The following is a 12,352-nucleotide window of genomic DNA, read 5'->3' on the forward strand; positions in this document are numbered from 1 at the left end:
GAGTACTTTTAATCCACAAATTCATCCGTCCATGAACTGTTCGGCTTTATTATAAGTAGATTTATTTAGCTATATATACGGAATCAAGTGTCCGCAAAAAATAGTATTTTGTCCAAAAGACCGTGAAAATTGAGCCCCACGGAAATATCTGATTTTACAGAAGAGCTTTAAGATTTCCTGTATTTCATGAGATGTATGCTTCTTTGATCCTTGAATGCACTCACAAGGAAAAAGTTGAACTATCATGAACATGTAAAGTAGCATTGAATATTCACTTAGAATTTAAACAAATTATATCTTACTGTTTTTTTGTTTTGTTTTGTTTTGTTTTGTTTTTTTTTTTTTCATATATATATATATATATATGAATCAATTTTTCACCAGTAAGTATTTGAAAGACATTCCCTGAGGAAAAATATTCAGGGTAGAATGTTGGACTTACATCAGGCTAGCCTAATGTCCATTATTGTTGACTTATGTGTGTAGGATATGTTGAAATTAAAGGATTTTACCGTAATTTCTATATTTATTAGCCATCCGGCCGAATTTTAATCATCCGTCCCATATACCTGTTTACATTAGACAGGTATTTGTTTTGTTAAAATATCATTTATTTACATGTATATTACACACTTATAGTCAAACCCAAGAAATACATTGTGTATTACAGTTCCCGTCCAAGTTATAATAAATCCGTCCATTTGTTAGTTATATTCAACTGATGTTTTTGTCGTTTCTTGAAAGACATTATTATCATATTGTTGTCCCTAGTTTGTGACGATATTGAAACAATCTCCAATTTTTTTTATCTTTTTTGTTTTCTACACTTATCATCATTCCATAGTTTATGATAGGGTTGTTTAAGAAAAGTTAACATTTTCATTCATATCATTTCCATCTATTATTTTATACTATAAATATTAGTTTGTACAATGAATCAATCTATAACAATTTTAACTTCAAATTAAATAACTTGGTGAAAATATTTAAAATTTTTAAGACCAGTAATTCTATTATTTATTCTTAGAACTATTAAATTTGATATTAACCATAACAAAAGGCATGAAAGGTATCTATTTTTAGATTCCATCCACTGCTGTATTAGAGTATAGTATTTCTATATTGCTGCTCTCCATTGGGTAATAACTGATCAACAGACTACAGCGCCGCCTGTCCTTTCCTTTATATTGCACAAAGATGGCATTCTGTTCAGTGAAGTTGTATTAATTTTTATTCATTATACCAGGAGAATAAACACAGACTTCCAGCTTAAACATGGGGACTGGAATCTTTAACATTGTATTTTGAATGTTGAAAATTTTTTATTTCTGACCCAATGATCACAAAACAATCTGAATTTAGATAATACTTAATATTTTTGTGCCATATAGAAATGTGATAAAATTTCAATGTGAAGCATCTGTTGTAGATCAAATCTGTAATGTTGCTCTAATTTAGATCTGATATGTGCTATTGAAATTTTCACTTAAGACCAATACTGTTCCTGAATTAGCACTTTGTGTTTTATCTTTTAAACATAAGCTACGGCACCAGGGGTCATGTAGAGATGTGAATAACCATGTGTGACACTGCATTCAACTGTGATTTTCTGGTTCTGATATTACTTCGCCTTTTGACCTCAGGTATAGTCCACTTTTCTGCTAAATTATGGTTTTTATTTCAATTAAAATCAAATTTAATAAGTGCATTAAGAGACAGGTTTTGGTTCTATCTGTGGGGGTTTTTTTTTTTTTTTTTTAAGTACATAAATGTATTCTCCAAAACCTTAGTTTTGAGGGATATAAAAGATTTTTAGAGTAGAAATTGCATTAAAAATTTTTAAGTGACAACATTTTATTAGAACCCTACATGCACATGTTTATATATGACACCTGTGATACTGTACACTGTTTTACATTGTTGTTTACTAGGTACCTAGCACATAGGATTACCTGTTACATTGTAATATATTTTCTAATTTGATACTAGTTTGTGTGGTGCCATTTTCCAACTATTTAAGCTTGTATTTATGAAAAGAATTTTCATGTCGGTTCTAACTTGTAAATAGATTTTTTACAAGATATGTTTGTGTCAAATTTTCTTCATTATTCATGGATACTACAATGTACATGTACAATAGATATACATTAAATTTGTAGATATCCCAGAATTCTTTCTACCACTTGTTAAATATCTTACAGGATAGTAAGAATGAAATGTGGCCAGCTAAATTTTGTGAGTCACATGACTAAATTTTTTTAAATATTTTTTCGACTTATTTCTTTCATGTTGATGTAAAGGTTAATCTAACTTGTAAAAGTAAGGTTTCCCTTACAAAATGTGTGTTGGTACACTCTTTATTTAGTCCTGAACAGGATTTATTCAGTGCTGGATTTTAAAAGATCTCATTTTACTTTGTGATAACCTGTTGCCCATGTTAAGTACATATTATCGTGACCTACAAAATGGCAGTGCTTCATTCTTTATGAATCTGGTCTGGAGAAAAATCTGAATTCCCTAGAACTTCAAATTTTTTTCCTATAAATATTTGCTGGCAATCATAATTTTTGATACAGCATCGTTTGTGAAAAGACTGCTTACAATTTTGCTACACACCAGTTTGACATTTTCGCTTAAGTAATCAATGCTGCACTATGTCCCATGAAGTGCAAGGGAAATGTACCAAATTGGACCACCAAATTATCATTATATTCAGTCATTGACCTCACAATAGTTTATAGATGATATTTGACACCTTAATATATATGAATTTAAATACTTTCATGATCATAGTTTTTGCTACTTTCCATTTTTAACAATATGAACAAATAACTAATGTTACATACTTATGTACTTTACTTTAGATGATAACAATTCTTCTTTTGAAAACAAATGATATCAATTAGAACAGCATTTCTTATTGTTATTCTAATACTACAACAATGATATAGAATTAATTTGTTCAAGCAATAAGGTATTTGAAGCTATTTTAAGGTGATTTGCTTTCAATATTGATCAATCTCGGTCCTCCGCCTGTGATACACTGAATACTTATATAACATGAATCTGTATATGAATATGTTGCACAATGTGATAATGTTTAGCTATCTTCCATTATGTGTTATAACCGTGGCCTTACTGTAACATCTGAGAGCTTTAGACACTGTTATTGTCTGCAGACAAACACCCTTCCAACTTTACAGTTTCTCGTAATTGATAATGATTTGATTTCTATATATATTCCTTTCATTAGAAATATTGGTTTTAGATTAAGATCTAAAGCCATAAATTTATTTGTTTGGAATTTTGGATTCATAAATTTGTTTGCTTCAGTGTTGAGTAAATAAAATTTTTGTTCTGATTATTAAAGTTATTAAAAAAAAAGTCCTTTATAAACTCCCCAGGATGATAAGTCTTAATTAAATGTTATATATCATACCTAATTTTAACTCATCTGTTCTAATATTACATGTCTATATACTTACCTTGTGACGAGACAAATTTAAGTGCTATATCACATATCACACTCGTTAAAAAAATCAATTTTATATTTTAATTGTCCAATATTCATTTGTGTCTAATACAGTGAAGCTGTTTGTAGCCCTTGCCCCCACCCCCAGAATGCCCTACAGAATTATCCTCACCAGTGGTGGGGAAAGTGTCCAAGTTATGTATTCATGGATGAAAGCCAGTGTAGGATTATCTAGTTCTTTATTTTATTTTAAACGCTCTTTGTGATTAAAAACAAAGTCACTTTTTCAACTTTTAAATTGTAATTTTTGTCCTAGTTCTGTTTATTTCATTGAGAAAATATGAAAATGAAAAATATACTCTATCAGGAATTGTTATGATAATTGATTATGAAAAAAAAAATAAATAAAAATAGATTATCAATTTGCAAGATTGAAATACCAGGCTAATTAACAAGGCTAACTTGTTAGAATAATTGATGATTTCAAATTGATCCAGTCTAATACTATATCAGAATTTTCTGCCACAAAACAGATTCTGAATTGTAACAAACTCTTAAAGGAATGTAATGCACAAAATGTGGTCTTATGTATATAAATATATTTAATAGTTATCACTAATTATATTTACAATGTACATATTAGTACATTATTTATTAAACAATCACCATATATCAATTACATTGCCCTTGTAACATTTCGTTGACATTAGGTCAGCTGTGGATTTCAATACAAATTGGTATTAATTAACTACATCAGAAATGTATTTATATATAGATACATGTATTAGTGAATGTTTTTTGTACATGTACAGCATATCAATTATACTTGTACTTTGGTACCTGATAAACAATATGATTGATAATCTTTGATTTAAAGACTTCTTTGTATCTGTTCTGAATAAGATTACCCTACTTTCATTATTTCAATGTTATGCTTTGCAGGACATATATTTATATCTGATCAGATGATGAAATTTCTGTAAAAAATTAGGAAAAAATTCTGGAAAGTTGCTCTGTGTGTAGAAACTGATATTTTTTATTCAACTTTGCAGTATATCCTGAAATTTTTCAGGTTTTCAGTTAATTTGAAAAACAGATTAATGAAATATAGAATTTGTCATCTTACTGAAGTATGTACTATGTAAAGTGTCAAAATTTTTGCTATGTGTTTTGATTTTGCTGGTTATGTCTTGCGTGGCATTAATCAAGATTCCAATTAATATGTTTTTCACAAAATTTTACTTTAAGTTGAATTGGCCTAGTGAAGAATTATCAAAGCACTGTCTTTTACATCGTTGGCAGCCCACAAAATTCTGCTCTGTTTTTGAGTAAAATGACAGAGCAGAGTCTCGTGGGGATTCATGTTAAATTCCATTGTTAACTCTTTAAAAAAAAAGCCATTGTAATGTATTGTTTTAATAGGACAAAAGCAGATTTCACCTGTCAGTAAGACCTTGAACCTTGTCACTGCACCTGGAAATCACTCCTTTTGGATGAAAAATTCTGTAATATCGAAATTATCTTCCTCTTTTACCATATTAAAAGGGGGGGGGGAAATGAGATATCTTTACACAAGGTTTAAATGCAAATTGGTATACTGAACACTTTACCCTAAAATTCTCACTTTGGTTTTGTCCATACCTCATTGCTAACTTAACCAAAGTCTGTTGGTGTCTGTAAATTGTTTACAATTTCTGTGTCCATCAATTGTTTGTCAAGATAAATTGTCTGTTATGAGAAAGACATTGATATTTTTTTATCTTTGTACATGTGTATCTGTTAGTGTAACAATTTGCTGTAGATTTTCAAAGAGAGATAGTATCTGAATGATAGTGGGAGTGTTTTAGAAATAAAATGCTTCGTATAGAAACACACTGGAGTTACAATGTCTTATCCTTTTACCAGGGTAAAATCCTTTTTCCTTGGTATATATAACATGAAGTTCCTTCTTCTGAGGATGCTACAGATCAGATTAGGCCCAAGTTTACCGCAAGCCATTTACAGGAATGATTACATGAAGGAGTCAAATGTCCTGACAAGACATATTAAACTTTATAACATATTCAACCTATATTTACAAGAAATACTGCTATGTGCAGGATTACAAGTCCCATTTTTGCCACAGATTATTTGTCAATTTTTTGATTGGGTAAGCTATTGACAATTTATTTGTCAAAAAGCACCATATGCAGTATAGTTATGAAAGAACATTTCAAGTAACAAGAAGCAAAGAAGATCAGGACCTTTTTAAGGGGAAAGCAAAAGCGATTTCTATGATTTTAATGTTATGTTCCTCAAAAACCCTGTGTCTCCAAAATATAGCCTCTCCGAAGTCATATGTTTCCAGAATCAAGTACGTTTGTGAAGAAATCTATCCAAATTTAAGTATCTCTTAAAGAAATGTCTGAAGTTTAGATCAAGTGTCTCAAAGGTCAAGTGTCTTTGAAACTAAGACAGATGTTGTTTAATCCGATTTATACAATTTCTGGTGTCCACAAAGTTCAGCCATCTCTATAGTAAAGTGTCTACAAAGGCAGATGACCGAAGAAATGTCTAAAATCTCAAGTACAAGTGTAAAGATCGGGTGTTTCCATTACCGAGGGTAGGTAGAGGTCAGGAATCTCAAGTATGTAAAGGCAGAGTGCCTAGCCTTGAAAATATTTAATAATAAAGACTACAAAATGATAACGCACTACAAAGTGACAAAATCTGAACATTTTTACTTCATGAAAAATCAATCTTAACAGCATTGTCCAGATAAACAATCATGATAAATTTCTGTATGGTGAAAAAATGCAAAAAATCTTCACAAAGTTGTGTTCAACACATTTTGTGACTGAATGCGATAACTATACGTACAAATTAAATCGTTGGTATGTATTCAGTAAGTAAAACATGCCTTTCATGTTGTATATGTAATAATCTATGTAAATGAAGAAATTCTCATTTTGATTTGTAAAACAAATGTTTTTTGACAAAAATGTTGATTCCAATAATAAAATCTATATTAAAACATGACTTATGTCTGTAGAAGCAATTTGACAAAAGGCTATCACTAGATTGATAAAAACAATGGCTCTAATAATTCCTACTTCATTAAGCTAAACTTTGATATACAACAACAACCACATTCCACAAATCTTCACACTTTTACTTGTCCTGACTGTGATATGAAGGAATGATTGTAGTTAGATTATGGCACTATGGATAATTACCACATTTACCTGGCTTTAAGCCCATGTTTGGTTCTAGAAATAAATACAGACCTATTGTTGTTCAGCAGAATCACTAAATATTTATTCTACAAAAGCCCCTCCCCTGGACTCTGAACAATTTTTTTTTTTTTTTTTTTTAGTAATACTATAGTATATCACCACATCTTTGGAATGCTACCCTTTTTCTTGACCATTCTGCCTTTTTGTAATACAGAGTTATCTGCTCTTATGTAAAAAGGTAATGATTGATATGTAATTAGTTTGCATGAGAAAATTACGTTGTTTTTTCACAAATTTTTAAAAACAAAAGATGGAACAATTAATACTGGTTCACAAGAGCAGATTAACTTTGTCTTACGAAAGGACGGAATTGTTTGACCGTGTACTATATATCTATGGAACAATAAGCTAAAGTACGACTGGTGATTACCCTCACACATCTACTGCTGTACCAACATATACACGACTGGTGATTACCCTCACACATCTACTGCTGTACCAACATATATACACGACTGGTGATTACCCCCACACATCAACTGCTGTACCAACATATATACACGACTGGTGATTACCCTCACACATCTACTGCTGTACCAACATACACACGACTGGTGATTACCCTCACACATCTACTGCTGTACCAACATACACACGACTGGTGATTACCCTCACACATCTACTGCTGTACCAACATATACACGACTGGTGATTACCCTCACACATCTACTGCTGTACCTACATATACACGACTGGTGATTACCCTCACACATCTACTGCTGTACCGACATATACACGACTGGTGATTACCCCCACACATCTACTGCTGTACCAACATATACACGACTGGTGATTACCCTCACACATCTACTGCTGTACCAACATATACACGACTGGTGATTACCCTCACACATCTACTGCTGTACCAACATACACACGACTGGTGATTACCCCCATACATCTACTGCTGTACCAACATATTTACACGACTGGTGATTACCCTAACACATCTACTGCTGTACCAACATATACACTATTGTACTATGTACTATTTTAATGTCCTGTAGTACAATCACATCCCCAGGTGTTCGCCCCCTGGGCATATTACAAGGTAAATATGGTAACTACACATAATTATCTGTTATTTCAGTCATTACATATCTATACATACTGAAAAAATTTTTGAATTTCATAACAATAATTCTTTACTCCATGGTAACAACGTACCAGGTAGTCACATTATTTTTCCATTGATTTGGCATACGCAATACAAGAATTAGTGTATCATGGAGAATATATATATATACATCTATACAGCAAAATTTCACCTGGAACATGATATAGTAAATGTAAAGAACATTGGAATGATATGCTTGACATGGCAGACAACAGTGGAATGTATCCTTATGTTACATGAGACAAGTGAAAAATTATCAGCATGTTTTATTGAAATTTACTGGTGATTACACATCAAACTTGAAAATGAATATTATACAAATACGTGTATCTTGCAATCACACGAATCACATAGTTAATTAAATCATAAGTTGCCATGATTGGGGTCAATTTTTATTGATAATTAATCTAGAAGTAGCAATGATTGGGGTCAATCTTTATTGTTGATCCAATCCATGCTCAATGTTCAAAATGTTTTCATAATTTAGAATTTTATTTTCTCCCCTCCCCCCTAAAAAAACTAAAATGCTGTGATAACAATGATCGTAATTTGTGAATATGCACAAAATAATAATTGAAGAATAATGAAAGAAAATTGACAGTCAGTAGTTGCTTTGTATACATTCTTGTCTGCAGCCTTTAACGTCCTAAAACAAACTACAATGTAGGTAAATTGTATGTAGAAATTTATCTTTATACACTGAAAATTTGCTAAAGTGAGTCATACAGTACTACACTTGTACTTAGTATTATGTGCAGACCACAGAGTTACCTTTGGTCAGAGTTAAGTTAGAACAACATTAGGCCACAGGGGCTATTTCTAAAATACAGGAACAGCCAACTTCATCTCCATCCCATTCTCCTTTCCCCACTGTCTACTTTTCCTTCCTACCTTTTCCAGCCTTCTTTATTTCACTTTCTTATAATTTCACATCTGTTGAAAAGGTCACGGGTCCATAAAAGGTAAATAAATAACTTGATACTTTGTAATTATCACTCCTAAACACATTCATATATTGCAAATTTCGGTAGAATTCCAGGGCTCTCACACCCGATTTTGGGACTGGGGCCCAGGGCCCTTAGAATTGGGAAAAATAATGGTGTTTTCCTTAGAATTGGGAAAACTTGGGGTCTAAATTGGGAAAAAAAGATACTATTTTGCATTGGGAATGAGGCAGAATATCGGTCCCAAATTTGGCAGATCGAGAGCCCTGAATTCAGTCAATCAACCAACGAGGATTCATCCATATTCTCCAACTGCCTCATAAAATATGCGAGTAACATTCATTTTGGAGAGCGTAATGTAAATCTGTCAAAAATACTAATATACAGTGTATATACGATCATTATGGTTAAGTAACTAGGTCTAAACAAAATACTGAGATTAGTTCAAGTTGGAACACATCCAATAAAAAACCTCAAAAAACATCTGACAAATGTGTGATCGAGAAATCAGTTTTGACGTCAAATATTTTACAATCCAAACAGTTTGAAAGAATTACACACAATTTAACACTTTAGACATTACAGGCATATCAGTGTTATAAGAAGTGTTAACGTACAATTACATGTACTCATAACCTTTGAACTTTAAACAAACCCAAACTTTTATCAAAGGGATGATTAAATATTTAGATTATCACAGTCATTAATGTATTTCATAATAAAATCCATGTTCATAACATTATTAAATATATATAACTACAAACAGGAGATAAAGATATTTTTTTTAATTTCACAACATGTTGTACCAAAGAAAGGATTTTCATTACAACAAAATATTTAACAAAATAGAATTTTCTTGATCATGACAGTCAAAGTGCAAAGATTTATTTTTCTTTCATTCATCTTAAGCAAATATATTGTAAATATAAAACAGTACTTTTATTGGAAACACCTCATTTGATCTAATTTTACTAAATTCATTATTAAACCAATACACTGCTATATAAAGCAACTGTCCTTTTATTGAAAACATGCAATCGGATATGAAAGAATTTGATTCTGGTTATGAAGCTACAAAAAAAAGTATTATGAACACTCAGAAAATGTCTGCACTGAACAAGAATCACATGTAATTATACATCTGAATATATATATATACTAAATGCAAATGATCTATGTTACACTCCTCAAACTAACAGATTTCTGATTAAATTCTAATAAAGAACATGTAAGTGATATCGATACATGGTTGTCATGTTTAAATATTGGTGCTTTGTAAACCATAGAATGAAAATCGTGAAAATTCTTCAATTCTCAAAATCCATTCATATGGCATTTCAACCCCAATAACAGTAATCTCCTCAAGGAAGGAGAGAGAGACTTGGTGTCTGAAACAGCCCTTGTTTCAAATATGACTGTAAACAAATTCTGAAAATGACAGATCAAGACTTTGGAGTCATTTTATGTCCCAAAAATACACCAAAAAATCTTATTTAAGTAATCTATTTGTTGGATTTGGATTTCTAAACTATAATGTGACTATATTTCAGGTTTGACTCACATTATGTATGATCAAAATTTTTATCCCAATTCAGATATATACAGTTATAAATCTCAATTTACTTAATGTATTCAGTATTCAATATTAACCTGGTGGTTTATCTGACATTTCATTTACCTGGTAAGTGGCATATACCTGGTGGCCTCACCGGTACACAGCCACAACATGCTGGGCTCACCCAGTGTCTATGTCTACCAGGAATTTTCAGTCATTTTAAATGCCTCTAGAAATAAACACGCAGAGTAGCCCCTAAGATTGCCAAAGTTTATAATGCGAGTCTGGTACCTGTTATTGTGTAGTTATAAGTTTTACAATACAATTTTACCTTACTTGAGTATTTGTGTTATTTGTATAAACACTTTATAAGTAACTAAGCTAAACATAAAAATGTCAGAAAAGTTGCACTAGAGTCTCGCTTTTGTAATTCTTTGTCCCATAAATGACAAAATGCTTGTCATAACATAAACAAACAGAAAGGTCCAACATATCCTCCTATGGAATAAGGAGGACTTTTTTCACGGCATATTATCACCATACTTGGTACTGACAGAAAATTTTTTTTGAGTTTGAAAAAAAATTGATTTAAAGGAGAAAAATGTCTTCACTTCATATAATAACATCCTTGTGAATTTTACTGGTCAATAAATGGTCAAATTTACTGCCAGAAAAAAGGTGCTGGTGAGATTGAGACATATTCATATATGTAGACAGACAATTACCATTATCACAGACAAGCTTGCAGTTTTCTGGTCATTTGTGATCCTGCACACACCGATGTGGCGACCTTGTTTTTCTAGTGTCCATTTCTATGTTATTTTTATCCCTTTACTTCATGGTCTGGTTCATTTTCCATTGTCTGAAAAAGAAATAAAACCACATCTGACTCTGACTAATACCATCACAAGAGGACCAGTAGACCTTCATCAATCACCTGATATCTAACACTTTTTCGATGCAAACTTTCGTCAACACCTTTTTCTAATTGGATCAAAGTCAACTCAATTGAAACTCAGATATCAGCAATCTCCTAACTGTCTAAATATCATGAGCCTCTTTAGCTTTTGATTAATTCCAAGAAGTTGCTCGAGTGTTCGACAAATATTACCCATGTTGCATTGAATATAAATCAAGGTCAGTGCTTTTTACGAGCTTTGTTTGGGGCCATCCCAGGCAGTGATGCAAATGCACACTGTGTTGATGGTTCATTTGGCCTTTCCATCGAGATTTTTAAGATAAATGAAAATTAGTGTGACAAATACAACATACTCTACATAATTGTAGATTGACAACAATTTGATCAATACAAAGTACCCAATAATTACCTGATAATTCTAATAAAACACATCGACTCGTCAAGTGAAGACAAATGCTTGTGAAATAAGTCTTTATTTACAAATTAAACCTGTTATTACTTGATGGTCAGAAGTAGTACGACTTAGAATTTTTATGTGGATGAAAAATTAAATAAAAAACCTTGTATATATAGAGCTAAGTCTAAATAACTTGATGATCCTGGTTCCTAAAGGGTCATGAATATTCCAATATCATTCTTGTATCTTATGGTGAAAATTTATCAAATTACACGATGATTAAACTAGAAATTCCAAGTATCATACCTACCTGATTCCTGTATTTTTATTTCTTCATTGAAAAGATAATTCTTCATATCCAAGGTTTATTTTTAATTCTTAGTAGTTCAAAACAGGAAAGGAGAGGAGTAGGAGGGACAGACATGTTGGATGAAATACACTAAGCCAACTACATTGTTCACATTCAAAGGATCGACAAGTTACAGTTATGAAGTAGGGATGAAACTAGTGGTAGAGATGCTGCTGTATACTTGCAAGTGTAAGCAAAAACCAATTTCAATATCTTATGATACTGGTGCAACAGTATGTTGATCAACACTTAAAATGACACATAAAATGCCTCAAAAAACAAAAAGTGTTCAGGAAATTTTACGAAGAAAACAGTACAGAAAAA

This window comes from Ylistrum balloti, unplaced genomic scaffold (genome assembly GCF_031769215.1).
Source record: "Ylistrum balloti isolate Yb309-2 unplaced genomic scaffold, AGI_CSIRO_Ybal_v1 Utg370734, whole genome shotgun sequence".
NCBI lineage: Eukaryota > Metazoa > Mollusca > Bivalvia > Pectinida > Pectinidae > Ylistrum > Ylistrum balloti.